Source organism: Miniopterus natalensis, chromosome 16, assembly GCF_054644295.1.
Source record: "Miniopterus natalensis isolate mMinNat1 chromosome 16, mMinNat1.hap1, whole genome shotgun sequence".
NCBI lineage: Eukaryota > Metazoa > Chordata > Mammalia > Chiroptera > Miniopteridae > Miniopterus > Miniopterus natalensis.
Genome location: NC_142096.1, coordinates 35,908,803 through 35,923,670, shown reverse-complemented (window position 1 = coordinate 35,923,670; position 14,868 = coordinate 35,908,803). Strand labels below are relative to the sequence as shown.

Below are 14,868 nucleotides of genomic sequence, written 5' to 3'. Positions count from 1 at the left end.
TCCAGTCTTGAGAAAGTCAATCTCCCCAAGCCTCAGACTCCTCATCTGTAAAATGGGTATGACCACGATGCAAGCTTCACAAGGTTATTGCAAGGAAGAGTGAGCCCCTGCGTGTAGAGCCTTCGGTAAGTGCTCAATGTTTGCAAGTTATGATTCAAGAAAGTCCCTGGGGTCATTTAACCTGCATTTTCTCACTAGGCTGTGCTTCTCAACCCCTAGAAAAAACCATCTATTGTCATTATTGAATGTGCCTGTATCCCAGAAGGTGCCCGGAGATGAGGGCAGCTTCAGAGCCAATTGGTAATTAGGTGATGACAGTAAGTGAAATACGCCCAATCTTTGAGCTGGTGGCTGGGAAAAGCTGAGGCTTCTTAGATTTCCGCTGTAGGGAAAGAGCTCAGAGTGTGGCATCGAAAGCTCAGGATTTGGATCCACGCTCTGCCAGTTCCTGGCTGAGTAACCTTAGACAAGTTCAAAGTAATCTGAGACTCAGTTTCCTCATCTATTCACGGGGACAGTAGTGTTCACCTCAAGCTAAAGGAGCTGCCAGCTTGTTTGGTAAGCTGTGGTCCTCCTAGCTGTGAGAAACCCAGCAGCTACCCAAATATTTGTGTCCCTTTCTGCTGCGGGCAGTTAAGGTGCCACCGCTGATAACCTGAGCCCTGCCAGTGCTCCCTGCCCCCTGGCTGTGCTGCCACCTGGATTCTGTTACTTAATAAACCCTAATTTCTGAGAAAGGCCAGGTCACTCCACTCACAGCCATATTCCCTGGCCCCAGCCTCACCGTGTTTCCAGGGAATGCTCCTGATCTATGTACCCAACTGTAGGTCACTCCAAAAAAGAAATGATTAGCAAGGGCTGGGCAGGGTCGCGGTCAGCTAGAGCCACGAAACCCACACGAGACAAAGGGTCGTGATAATGTGTCTATTTTCCTGCTGTTTCTCTTTCCTCCAAGAAGTCAATTTCAGCAGTTACTGGACCTGCCCGGGAAGAAAATCCCACAGGAAAGCAGCACAGATTGTTTTTATCGTTTTGTTCCATTTCTCCTGTTTGCTCAGTAATCCTGGTAAATAGCTTTGTGCAAACAGAAACCTTTTGAAGTCTATTGAGTTCTCTCCTAGGACACTGACACCTCAATCTTTAGGTTTGTGTGTAGGTGGAGAAAGCACTTTGGAATGAAACTTCCTGATCAATGGACATGTAACAAAAATGAAAGAACACACACAGGCCATCTATTTACAACAAACGTCGACGGCCACAGTTCCTGGGTGTTGGGGATATAAGAGAACACAGAGCGTAGCCTCTGTCCTCGTGGATCAATACCTAATCAGGGAACATTCTAGATAACACAAATAATTAACCGCAGAGTATCTGACCAATGAGCACTGGCTCTTTTTAAGACGTACCGGTTACAGTATGAATGCAGGTCGAACAAGGCTTTAGGAAGATATCCACCTACTTGCTTTTTACTGTCTCAGAAGAAATTATGGCCCCACAGATCCAGAAACAAGTGATGGAAAATAGTTCATCTAATGCTTCTAAATTGGCTGCACTGTGTGCTTATCCATCTGCACATTCAGTTAACAGTGTTCTTTGGGGCTTTCTGTGCACCAGACGCTAGAGGTACAGACATGAGTAAGACCAGTGCCCGCCCTTCAGGTCCGCTCAGACTAGTGGAGGCGCAGAATTACCATTCAAAGATGAGTTAGAGGAAAGCCTCTGAACTAAACTCTACAATGAGCATTTATTTCAAGGTTTGGTGACAGCTCAGCGTTGCTATCAGCCCAGATCACCTCCCCCTAGAAAAGCGCCCAAACTTCTTATCCACTGGTATTTATTCCAGGTAGGAGAGGCTTCAGCCAGAGTTTTTCCAAGATTGGGTGACAAGAAGGGTTACTGACTTCCTTGGGTGGTGGCCAGAGAAGCAACATCATGTAAAACAAAGATAGTAGGATGGAGGGACAAAAAATCAGGTTCCCGCCCCAGTCCTGCCTCTCACGGGCCATGTGACCTCTGTAAGTTGCTGGACCTCGGGTTCTCCTTTCAGGTCAGTGGGGTTATTAATACCACCCTCAGGCCATATTTTGAAGGGATTGGATCTGAGTGGCATTTAAGCTGCCATATGAATGTTATATTTTTTTATTATCATTATTGATTCCATCCTCAATATTGTTGTCATCGTCATCAGAGGCTTGGCCCACAAATACATCAAGATGTATTCGCTGAGTGTGAATTAGTCTGTGAGATCCGACCTGAGCCCAAGGTCACCTATTCAGTCGCAGCCAAAGGCCCTAGCGAAAAAGAGAGCCTGGTGGTGTCTGGGTTTGGCAGGGGCCATCCGCAGAGCTCGCTGACCTGCTATGGACTCGATTCTCTGGACAGGCACTTTCTGCAGAGCAGCAGAACTCTGCCAGCTTAGAGTTTCCATGCGGCCCCACTGACCTGCCCTGAATTACCACCCCCAACGCCATTCGGTGATTCTGTGTGGAACACCGTGTCACCATGTTAGCTAAGGTGACAATAAATTCTTTATCAGCATCGTTGCAGTTTTATAGCCTTTCCCCTACAGTGCTGTATTTTCAGGTTTTCTTATCTCCGCAGGCCAATTCGCACAATCCTGGCTCTCGGCCTTTCTGCTCTGCTGTCCAGGCAACTGGCTTTTCTTGCAAGACACAGGCTGGCAGCCTCCGCAGCCTTAGCTCCAATTAATTCTCTGTTTTGTTTGATTTCTAGCCAAAAGCCAGCAACTTCCTGGGTTTTACTCCCAGTTGCTCAAATAAATAAGCCAAATGTTAATTTGTTGCTCATTGATTACGGTTAAGTGCAGAGATGTTGTAACCGGAAATATGAATGTTTTTCTAGGAGCCCACAGTAGCACAGTAGTAGTATTGGGTTTTGTTTTGCTTTGGTTACCGGGGAGAAGGAGATGCCCTTTCTTCAATGTCCATTATCTCATTTGATTCTCCCAACAGCTTGACAAAATAGACAGGACAGGACTTAGGATTTGTATTTCATGGGGAAGAGGAAACTGAGTGCAGAGAAATTAAATAGCTTGCCCAAGGCTCCGCAGCTCAGAAGCTAACCGGGGCTAGAGCTCAGTCAACCTGAACCCCGGTCAGCGAAACCTGGGAGTGGCTCCATTTCCCATTATGTCATCAGGTGGGGTAATAATAATAATAATAATAGTTTACATAATATGTTTTCATAGATAATTTATGCATTATCCAGAAGGCTTTCCATGTGATTATATATGTCAGTAACACGCTGGATACCGTATCAGCCTGTTAAGAGATTCGTTATACTGATGGGCTTATGAAAGCCTCTGAGAAGTCCTGCTGTACAAGCCTTAAACATTGTTGACCCAGAATTGTACGAACATATTTGACCACGAGGAGACAAGAGCAGCAGCAGAGAGACCACGTGCCAGCAACACAGGTGAGAGAGCGGGGTGTTTGGGTGGAGAGGAAAGGCCGCGGTGATGGGAAGGAAGTGGACTCTGGACAGATTTCAGAGGCGGAGCCGGCCAGGTTTGCTGGCGGACAGGATGTAAGGTGTAAGGAGAAAAAGAGGAGGCAAGGGGGACTCGGAGATGTTAGGTCTGAGCAACTAGATGAAGACAATGACCACTACCTACAGGAAGCTCTCCTGGATTGCCAACCCACCCTACCATTGTAGCCTCTCACGGCATCAGAGCTCTCGTCTTCAGAAATTGCACACTTTTAATTTTATCTTTGTTGATAAAATTTTGACAGTAGCTGAGCTTTTTAATTTTTTACTTACTAAAGTTGGCCCTCCCTACTCGCAGGTTCCACATCCATCAATTCAACCAACCGCAGAAAAATAGTCTAAAAATAAAAGGTTACACTGTTGGGCTTAACTTACACGTGGCCTATGTAGGCTCACAATGGTTGCGTCTGGAATGAACATGAACAGACATTTTTCTTGTCATTGTTCCTTAAACAGTATGTGTAACAAGTATTTACACAGCGTTCATTTTGCGTTAGGTATTGCAATTAATCGATTTAAAGTACACGAGAGGATGTGCATGGGCTATATGCAAATGTCACACCATTTTTTATAAGGGACTTGAGCATCTGCAGATTTTGGTATCTCTGGCAGATGCTGGAACTGATCCCCTATGGATACCAAGGGACAACTGTACTATGACCCCAGCATCTAGCATATTGTAGGCATTCAATAAATATTTGTGAATAAGTGAATGAACAGAGACTTACAAGCAGTAAATACTTAACAAATTGTTGCTCCCCTATTAAAGGTTAATCAAACTAGCATGCAAGTATTATTAATATTACTAATCAATTTAGCAGACGTGGTAGTTGGAGGGAAGTGGACAAGGGTTGACTGCTAACAGGAAGGAAAGGATGGTCAGAAAATTCATGCCTTTATTCTTGAGTTAGTCTTAGGCAAGTCCTCTCTCTTCTCTGACGGGGTCCAGTTCTTCCAAAGCTCATGGCACAAGGGGCAGGATAATATGACTTCTATCAACCCTGCACCTTGCCACCCATGATTCTATGGGGAAGCCATGGCCTGTGTCCTTGGGCATGTGACATGCACCACTGCCTGACACAGACCACGTCGGGTCAAATGCTCCGCCAGCTAGCACAGGTTATGGCCTCCAGGCACACAGGACAGAGGGATGCCACAGGGGCTGGAGTCTCCAGGAAGGCTTCCAGAAGGATTTCCTTCTTCCTCCTTCCAAGAGCCTGAACTATCACATGAAGATGGTGATATCTGGTAGAGAGAGAAAAAAGCATCTTTTTTGGATCACTCCCAGTCCAATAGGCACTCGCAGTCCAAGACTGCGTTAGGAGCTTGCCCCTGTCCGTCTCCCAAAAGACCATTGAGCTAAAGCCGCTTGCTCTCCTAGACCTCACTGCTCTCTGAGACTTGTGTTGTGCATCTAAAATTGCCCTTCTTTTCTCTTCCACTTAGGAAGAGACAAAAATACATCTCCCATCTGGGCCTTTCCTCAACCATTCTCTCTAAAGACTGCTCTCGGGCCCGGGATCCGGGCAGCTTGCATGACCAGGGGCCTCGCCACCATGCATGCAACAGGTCCACAAGACCTGACTGGCTCTCTCTATGAGGGCTTTCCCAGAGGAAGCTACTGGGCAAATCATTTTTGGTTTCAGTTCATTCCTCTTTGTTTTTCACTTGGTCACCGAGGGTAAACATCCACCTGAGAGTGCCTCCCCCCAGGGACCATACACTCCATCGCTGCTTGTTTGCCTGGGTGCAGATGTTGTAAGTCCCCCAGTGCTTCCTTTCCCCAGAAGAGGTCACTACTTGATTAAAAAAAAGAGTAGTTTTACCCCAACCCCCAGCCCCCCACTGTCATTCACTAAGAGGTCTCAGTAGTTAACAACCAAAGCCCAAATGGCCACTTAATCTTTCCTAGCTTTTCACCATCGATTTTATCATCATTGCTATTCTGAAAAATACTCATAGCACCATGTGGTGGTTATCACATCAGTCTTTGCAGAGATCTCAGCATGACAATCATTTTATTTCCTCCTCAAACTAACCCTCTGCTACTACTCAGCCTAGTCTACAGGTGAGGGGGCTGAAGGACAAGGTGATCAACTGGCTTACATTACAGTTATCAACAGCAAAGGTTGGATGGGAACCTGTGTCTCCTGAGGACAGTTATTGAAAGAAAAGGCATCAGAGTTTCATGGGCTGAGGCACCTTTCCAAGGCAGGAGTGCAAGGGTGGGACATAGTAACAATTCAAGGTGAGAAGTACCATCTTGTGAAGACAGACTCTGAGCTAGAGAGTAGCTCAGCATCCTTTCTCTCCAGGATTCCCAGGAAGTAAATAATGGAAACCAAGCTACACAGACAATGGCGTCAGGAAAGCCCACCTAGCTATCGTGGGGATGGGATTAGAGATCAGGCCACGCACCATGGATTCTCTGTCATTGAATGAAGTGCCTGAGGTATATGGTATGTCATTCTGAGTTCTTGCTTTCAAGTAGCAACGGGAGGGAGGGGGGCAGGTAAGTGACTCACTGGAATTGTGGGAGAGGCTCACAGCAACAGGAGGTTTAGAAAACAAGAACCATCACAGTCTAGATGATTGAAGAGGAAGAAGCTTAACAACGATCTTGGAGAAGGGAGAATGCAGCTGAACACCATTATCAAAGCTGCCTTAGCTGTGAGTCAATTCTAAGTCACTATTTAACCTTGGAACATCCATTCAGGCTTCAAAACCCAGAAACAGAAGTCATGCAACCAAGATTTTAAATCCAAGAAGCAAGGTCTCAGAAGCATCCAACGGGCCCAGCTGAGGAATGACATGTGAGCCTAAACTCTCTGACATCTGTGGTAGGTGGAGGCTGCTACCCTCCAGCAAGACTACAAAAAAAGATATTCTTTATCAACAAAAGAGGAGGCTGGATGCTGGGCAGCTCAGAAACTGGAAGTCTCTGAGAGCCCCCACATGAATGAGGTTGGTATCCATCCTTATTATCCAGAGGCTCTTAGGAGTCCTAGAAGATGTAGAGCAAGCGAGCAATCATGGTCAACATTGATGACATCTATATTTAATAAGCACCTAGCATGACCTGAGCAAGGTAGTAAGTGTTACATACAAATATTATCACATTTCTGTTCACAAGAGCCCTGCAAGGAGTTTTATTGATCCTGTTTCATAAAAGAAGGACCTGAGACTTGGAAAGGCAAGGTAACATTTCCAGAGTCAGAGGCTGCAGTTAGAATTATGACCCAGATATATATGCATGCCAAGCTGCAGCTCTTTCTAGTACCAGAGACCACGTAACCCTGTATTTCCAGAGGGCTTTGATTGAAGAGGGATAAAGACCCCATGGGGGGGGGCAGATTAACCAAAGAATTTATATGCATATTTGCATAACCCATGGACGCAGACAATAGTGTGCGGAAGGCCTGGGACAGGGGTGGGTGCGGGGTAGAAGGGGCCAATGGGGAAAAAAGGGGACATCTGTAATTCTTTCAACAATAAAGATAAATTGAAAAAAAGAAAGAAGGTGCCATAGTAGCCAATTCAAGAGGATGCTATTGACAAAGGTTTGGACCAAGTTGGCATCTGAAATCACCCCCCAAAATGAAAGGGAAGCAATTACTGAGATCATTCCAACAGTGCGTCATTTCCAAAGTTTATGTTTCATTATATGGCCCAAACAATAAATTGGCAAGTGTTTGTTGAACAAGATGCCACCATACTAGATCTTATGGAGCACACGAGAATGTGTAAGCCAAGATGTTTCTCTGTTTTCTTTCAAACACCTTGAAATCTCACTGTCTCTCTATGTTCTGGAAAAGGCAACTAGCAATTTGAATTGTATTGATTCATATATTAAACGGCAAGGGTCCTGAGGAGGAATAGTCAGGAGAGCTTCACAAAAGAACAGACGTCTGAGGTTCCCCACTGAAGCGTAGGGCTGAAATGGTGATGGGGGGGTACCTGGAAGGGGGGCGGTAAAAACAAAGGCACGGAGGCAACGTGGAGGCTGGTCCAGCTAGAGCTGAGAGCTGAGAGCTGAGAGCTGAGAGCTGAGAGCTGAGAGCTGACGATGTTACATGGTGCAAGAGAATTAAAAAGCAGAGGGCCCAGGGACATACAGGGATTTTGAGTCCTAGGTAAAGGGGCTTCACATTTATATGAAAAGCAATGGGCATCCAAGGGAGGTACTTGAACTAGTTAGAGAAATGTCAGGCACCCACTGTAGTTTTTGGAACTTAGCAGGTATTTGACACACGTTTGCTAAGTGAGTGGATGAATGCATACTGCGTGTAGGATGCACTGGCATGGAAACAGAAAAGAAAGTCAAGGACACCGGGTATGAGCCTGTTACAAGAGCAGTCTAGGCGATGTAAGTAAAATAGAGAAACTATAGAAAGCTTGGAAACAATGAAAAAAGACATCAAAAAAAAAAAAAAAAAAGAAAAAGAAAAGACTATTCTAGCTGCCACATTATTTCCTGAGCAGTAGTTTACACCAAAAACAGAGGTGGGGTGGGGAGGAATCTTCTAATGACCTCCAAATTCAAGCACCCACAACTTTACCAGTGGAGCTAAGATGCTCAGATGTGTCTCTGCAAGCCAGAGGTCTAGTCAGAAGCAGAAAAGCAGCAGCAGAACTTGAAAAACAGAAAGTAAAAATATAAAAACTAACACGTGTTAAGCTTTGGAGCCAATGGTTTACCCTGTTGCTAACTGGGTGAATGATAAGCAATTTACCTGCAGTGAATGAACAAACAGAAAAGCAGGCCTCATTATATCCATTTTGCAAATGGGAAAACGGAGGCTTAGAGAAGCCCTATATTTCCCAGTGACCTGTGGGTTTTTTCTGTTATCCCACATGACAGAGAAGAGAGGAGAGAGAAAAAAGAAACAAAGAGAAAATTGCAGCCCTAGCAAATCTGATCTGTAGGTGCCTCAGGAAATCCGTGGTAGGGCTGTACCATGTGGGAACCTGTGGTTGAACCAACTTTTCTCTTTGCCACAGGTGTGAACACTCATCTGCTTACCTAGGAGGATTTGCAGTAAATGACAATCCACTTTCTCTCCTGCAAGCCAGTAAATGTTTTTCTTTTAACGCAGAGGCCACATATATGTAGTCGGTATTTTTTAACAAGGCTGCGTTAGGTCCATAAACACCCATCTTCTCCATTTCTCCTCCCTGCACCCTTCTCTCATCAAATTCCAGCAGGTGCTGGGGAGCCCTCACTCAAGCCAGTAAGCCCCAGAATTCCATAAGGCTACAGTCACTCTCATCAAACAAGATCTTACAGCTGGGAACAAGTCCCATAGCTTCAACGATTTGGTTTCATGGCAGGAGCCCAACAATGCTGAGTTCCCCTCCCTGGCAGCAGCAGAAACCTGGAGAAGTCATAGGTGGGCTGGACCTCATGCGCAGCACTCTTCTGCATGACACAGGACTTACCCAGGGGGGGACAGAGACTTCGTAAAAGCTTTATGAGCCACTGTCGCCTTCGTAAAGACCAGCTGTTGCCATGAGCTCTGTCATAAATGCTCAACAGAAATATTGGCCAGATTCCTTTCTGTGTCTCCCACATCTTGGGAGTTCTGCTGACGTGCAGAGAACAGTGAGCCCCCACCAAAATCAGTGACTTCTCAGAAAGTACCGCCTGAAAAATGTGCTTGAGTTTTAAGCCACAACAACTGGTTAGGCCCACTGAAAACTCACAGGTCGACACCTCACCTCCACCTGCCTTTCCTCCACTCACTTGCCAACACCACCACTTAGCCTCATTTCCTAAGAAAAATGGCCTCTTTCTGAACCAGAATCCAGTGCTGTTGGGAGGTATGAAGACTCTTACGGATCAGCACAGCTCAACAGACGGAACAGCGCACTGGTACGCATGAGACGAGTCAAGGTCATGCAGGCACTGCTCCCCTCCACCCTCTGGGCTGAAGCTCCCAGGGCAGTTGGTGCCTCTGAGCAGGTTCTTCTCTTTGCCTTCTAGCCTTTCTTATGTGTGCCAAGGAGTTTTAAAAAATGGGAAGTGTATTCATAGATTTGTTTTTGGAGACTTGGTAAAGCCTTTTGGAAGGACAACTACGCAGTATTTATCAAAAGTCTCAAAAAATGCGTGCCCTCTCAATCAGAAAGGCCAGTACCAGTGACATATTTCATGCTCACAATTTGGTGTAAAAAACATAAAAATATAAGGTTGTTCATCACAGTGTTGTTTATAATGAGGAAACATTAGAAACAGCCTATGTGTCTACAAATAAGGATTTGGTTGAGAACATTCTGGTATATTCATACTATGCAATATTCAGCAGTCACTCAAAATGGCATAAAAATATTTCATTGATCTGATAGGAAGTCTATGATATATTATTACGTGGTGTAGAAAGATTTCAAAATAATAGTTGGGGTAGAATTGCATTTTTGTTCAAAAATATAACATGTTGTCAGTCATAGGCTCATAAGTGTGCCTATTTCAAATCTGATAAAAATTAGTGGAGTGAAGGTATTGGAATAGCTTGGGGTAGAAACACTGAGGTGGTGATGGTTTTGCCCAACCAAAGTTTGGGCATTTCTGACGTTAGCCCCAAGCCAAGGACGAAGGTCTTTTATGAAGTGAGAGATCCTTCCTGCTATCGATCCCCCAAGAAAAAAAGGTGTGTCTCAGAAATGAAGCATTAAAAAGAGAGGTTTCCTTGCTGAGTCTCTTTGTCCTCAAAAGTATATGAGACCTATAACCTTGAGAGTGAACTAGCGGAGGTGTTCTCGAAGCTCAATTCTGAGTCACTTGTTTGTGTAGTTCCTTAGGAAGTTACAAAACCTTCTTGACTTTTTTTTAAATTTATTTTTATCTGTTCTGGGGAGCCAATAATAACGACAGTAACAACTCCCACTCGTGGGCTCCGGCTTTTTGGGTCCGTTCTCTCGGGTCCTCCGCACAGCTGCGGGTGACATGGAGGGCACAGGCCTGTGCTCAGGAAGGAACAGGGGGCGTCTCCGAGGAGGGCGCTAAGCCAGACCCTCAGGCCGCCGCTGAGATCCCCATCTGCTCCTCACAGCGGCCTGGGGAGTAACGATACCACCTCCGGCTGCCACTGGAGGGACCGGCGAGGGGCCACAGGGAGACAGGTGAGTGCCCCAAGGTCACACAGCGCGGTGGACGCGGAACTCAGACTCAGGTAGTTCGTGCCTAGAAGCTCTAACTACGAAGCTCTGCTCCCAAATCCCAGAAACGTGAGGAGGAGATTGATCTATACATTCAGCCCAAGTGCGACATCCGGAAGCAGGGCGACGCCAGCAGGGCGGCAGGAAGTGAAAGGGAGCCGCCCTCCCCAGATGGAAAGGTGGCAGCTGGCCCTGCTGGCTCTCCATCCAGTGCCAGCTTGGGCAGCCTGCTGTCGGTCCTTCTGAGACAGACCATGTTCTTTAACAGCTCAGACGCCTCCATCTCCCTGTGAGGCGTGTCCATTTGGTCCATCTGACACCCACTGCTGACCCAGGAACAGAGTGAGGAGCTGAGGTCACAGGACTACGGACCACGGCAGACCTGTGAACAGGGGGGAGGGTGCTCCTGGCTCTGTGGGGAGAGGAGGGCCATGCCAAGCACAGCCCATGGGCACCTATATCTCTGTCACCAGCTGGCAGGCATCACTCCCAGCATGCTTTTAGGAGCCCTCAGGGGGGCTTCCTGCCACTGATCTATGAGTAGGAAGTGCTTGGCCTCACTGCTGGAACAAGCTACGACATTTGAGGCACAAGACCGCATTTGTCTCTAAGACCGCAGACAGACATTCCATGCAGTCACCCTCAGCTGCTTCTGTCTCCCTGTCTATCAGAGCGGTGACAACGGCCAAAGTGGCTGAAGGGAATCAAATGAGCCTGACCCATGGACTGAGGCTGCCTTGGGACCCAGCAAGATACACAGAGTTCTCCCGCTCGCTTTACGCTTTGCCTCTCCCGAAAGCTCCTTCAGCTGGACATCAAACATGCACACACATGCCCCACTCACGTACACCCAGACACATACATTCACACACGTGCACACACTATCCAGAAGTAAATGTTACTTTAAAGTATTTGAGGGCAGTGACTTGCAGATCTATTGAACCTGAATTACCCCAGCAGCAATTTTCCTTTCAAGCCAGCATCAGATTTGAGTCCGTACTGACGGCCCGGATGCTGTGTCACTGAGTAAGAATTTCACGTGGACTGTGTCAAATCCAGCCCAGCACACAACTCATCCATAATGGGCCTTGCTAAGAGCATTTAGCCTTGTGGCTCCAGCCACTCTGATGTCTGTCTTAGAATTGTGTCAGGAGCTAACGGCAGAGAAAGAGGCCCTGTCATTTGGCTTAATTGGGCAATCATTGGGACTTCCTCCAATAAAGAAAGGAAGCCAGGGACCTGCGGCTGACCTCCCGGGGCTGTGAGGGGTCTTGTGCCCAGGAACTGCCTTCCACAGGATAAATATATCCGAAATTGCCTAACTTCCCCGCCTGATCTAATTAGTAAACACCTTCAAAGGGATCGAGCTGACTTTTGAGACAAAGTCTGCCACACGCAGCAGAGGTGAGCAAATAAATATTTAAAGGGCACATCTGTGTAGGTGGAGCGGGGAGGGGAAACAGATTAGAAACAGATACGAGTTAACTTTGGGAGTTATGTTGTGCAATTGTCCTTGCCCTCACTCCTCCGTTGGCCAAACGTGCCCCTGCTCCCAGGCTTCTAGGGACCTGGCCCACTAAACACGCAGCCACCCAGTGTCCAGAAAGAGCTACCCAAGACATGGACTCACCCTGATCAGAGCACTGGTCACTCTCTCACGGTGGTTTTGGATGTTAGAAGTGACCATCTATCTAAGAGTTTGAAACAGAGCAGTGCTACTCGGCAAACTTATTAACATGCAAGTGACAGCTAAAGGTGTTGCTGTTGTTTTAATCCATCCAGGATTTAACCTAAAGGACTGACTCCAATGATGGTGCTTCAGGCACCACCAGCAGTGATCAGTGGCACCTCTAAGAAGACCAGCCCTTCTACAGCATTTCCAGACTCTTCATGCTTTTTTGGTGGCTTGAGGTCAATGATCACATAGCTCCCACCACATGTGCTGCAACAGCAACTAACGAGACTCCAGGGTCCCACAAAGGCTTCGAAGGAATCAGATTCCATGGTGCAATGAGGTATAAATGAACTGTATCAGTTCCACTTCCCTTTTAACACTCTGGGGGGTCTGGGGACAGAAGCATTGTCACCACTGGATTTAAACCTGGGAGCCATACTTGGAATGAAGTTCAGTTCAGTTCTCTGGAGTGGATCAGATGGGTAGACCGATATAAGCTTCTTAATACATCTGATTGCACATGTCCCAGGGGAGATGGGGGGGGTGGAGAATACCATTCACGGAGCACCTGCCGAATGCCCCGCAGGATGCTGGGTGCTGCCAATTCATGATCTCACTTAATCCTCATGGCGCATTTACAGACTAGGTATTACTCTTCTCATTTCACAGAGGAAGCTGAGAGTTAAGTACATCAGATGGGCCACAGACACTCCAGTCTGTTTTGTTTTGTGTTTGCTGTTTATCGATTTGGTTTGGGTTCTTCTGCTGGACCATGCATATGATTATTCATTCAGCAAAAATTGTAAAATACTTGAAGGCAAGAATCTTGTCTGTCTTCTCTCCACTGTGTTCTCAATGCACAGCTGAGTATGGGGCCCATGTTCATTCATTCATCCATTCACTCAATATGCATTTATCAGGCATTAGGGATACAGTGGTGAGAGAGATCAGAAAGTTACTTGTTATCATGAAGCTTACATTTTAGCTGAGACAATCAATCAATAAAAAAGCATATTAATGAGGGAAGGAAGGAAGGAGGGAAGGAGGGAGGGAGGGAGGGAGGGAGGGAGGGAGGGAGGGAGGGAGGGAGGGAGGGAGGGGAGAAGACAGGAACAAGGACAGAGAGGAAATAAAATTATCAAAAAGTCATGAATGTCACTCAGAGACCTGGGATGGAAGATGTAATGAAGAGACGCAGGGTGGAACCATGGCTTGAGCATTCAGGACAGGATTCTTGAAGGAGGTGGCCTTTACTCTGAGATCTGAATGATAAGGAGGATGCCTTAGAAGATCAAAGGGAAGAGACTGTAGTCCAGGAGACTAGGAAAGCCCTGAAGTGAGAATGAGCTTTAAGGGTTCAAAGGCCCGAGAAAAAGCCCGTATGCCTTGAGCAGGTCAGTGAGTGACAGGGAGTTACACAAGATGATGTCAGTGAGGTAAGTAGGATCCAGGTGACACAGGGTTTTGTAAGCCAGAGTTAGACTCATTCATCAAATATTTGTTGACAATAAATGCACAGACCTTGGAACACTGTGAGAATGTAAGTACCAGTTGCCATTCAGAAGTTGACAGTTGCATCAGAAAGATGAAAGAAATCCACATCTATTCACTCAAGAAATATTTACTGAGGTCCTAGTGTGTACCGGGCACTGGGGTAGATAAGAGGGACACCAGGGTGAGTAAGCCACACTCACTGTCTTCAGCCAGTTCGCAGTTTGAAGGAGAGACAAGGGCACAGTACAGGGCAGTGGATTGTTTAATTTGAGGAAACACTGTGTGAGCACATGGAAAACATTTATCTCAGCCTGAAAAAAGTCAAGGAAAAAGTTAAGACAGCATATGAATTTTTTTAAAAAGTCAAGGAAAAAGTTGAGGCAGCCCAGATGAAGAGTTCAGAGACGGGCTGGACCCTGCAGACTGGAAAGGTCAGGGAAATTTGCATAGAGAAAACTGGACTTGAGCAGGATCTTCAGGAATGAGTGGAACTTGGAGGTAAGAGGGAGAGGTTCCGGCTGAATAACAAATGCGCACAGGTTTAAATCAAAGGTCAGAGCTGAAGCTGGGTGCTCAAAGCTCCCCACAGCCTCTGTTCCTCCCAACCGACACCTCTGTACACATGCTTACCCCTCCATGCTCGTCTTCCCTCTGTGCTGAAACACAACTGAGACTGTCTGCTAACCACTCCCCGCATCGCTTAGCATCCTAGTCACTCTGAAGCGAAAGTCTGACCCCATTCTAAATAAGAAGACCACGTACATCTCTCTGACGGTTGAGTATCCCAAGAAGAAACTCCTAATTACACGTGTCTCATCTTGGGAGAGTTCTTTTCTTTGGCAAAAAGAGCCCTCCTTAAATGCGATGGAAGTTTGTTTCCTTGATACAGCTGTTCATTGATACTAATTTTAATCTCTAAAGTATTTCGGTCAAATATGACTGAGTATGAATCAATACCAAAGCCCCAGGAGTACGTAACAATAAGCATTTCTCGCCCATGACTCTATGGGCTCGCTAGAAAGGCTCGTTGCGTGCTG

At 46.5% G+C, this 14,868-nt stretch overlaps 1 long non-coding RNA gene across 6 annotated transcripts in view; it reads right to left on the bottom strand.

The window, feature by feature from the left end:
- LOC107539542 (uncharacterized) overlaps positions 1 to 14,868 on the bottom strand; it is a 301,088-nt gene that overhangs the window by 27,772 nt on the left and 258,448 nt on the right. Inside the window, exon 6 of one of the 6 annotated variants that reach the window (XR_015715800.1) lies at positions 4,202 to 4,752. The exons of the other annotated variants lie outside the window; for them this stretch is intronic. This is a non-coding gene — a long non-coding RNA (uncharacterized LOC107539542). Of the gene's footprint in view, positions 1 to 4,201; positions 4,753 to 14,868 lie in introns of those variants that run through there. 6 annotated transcript variants of the gene reach the window in all.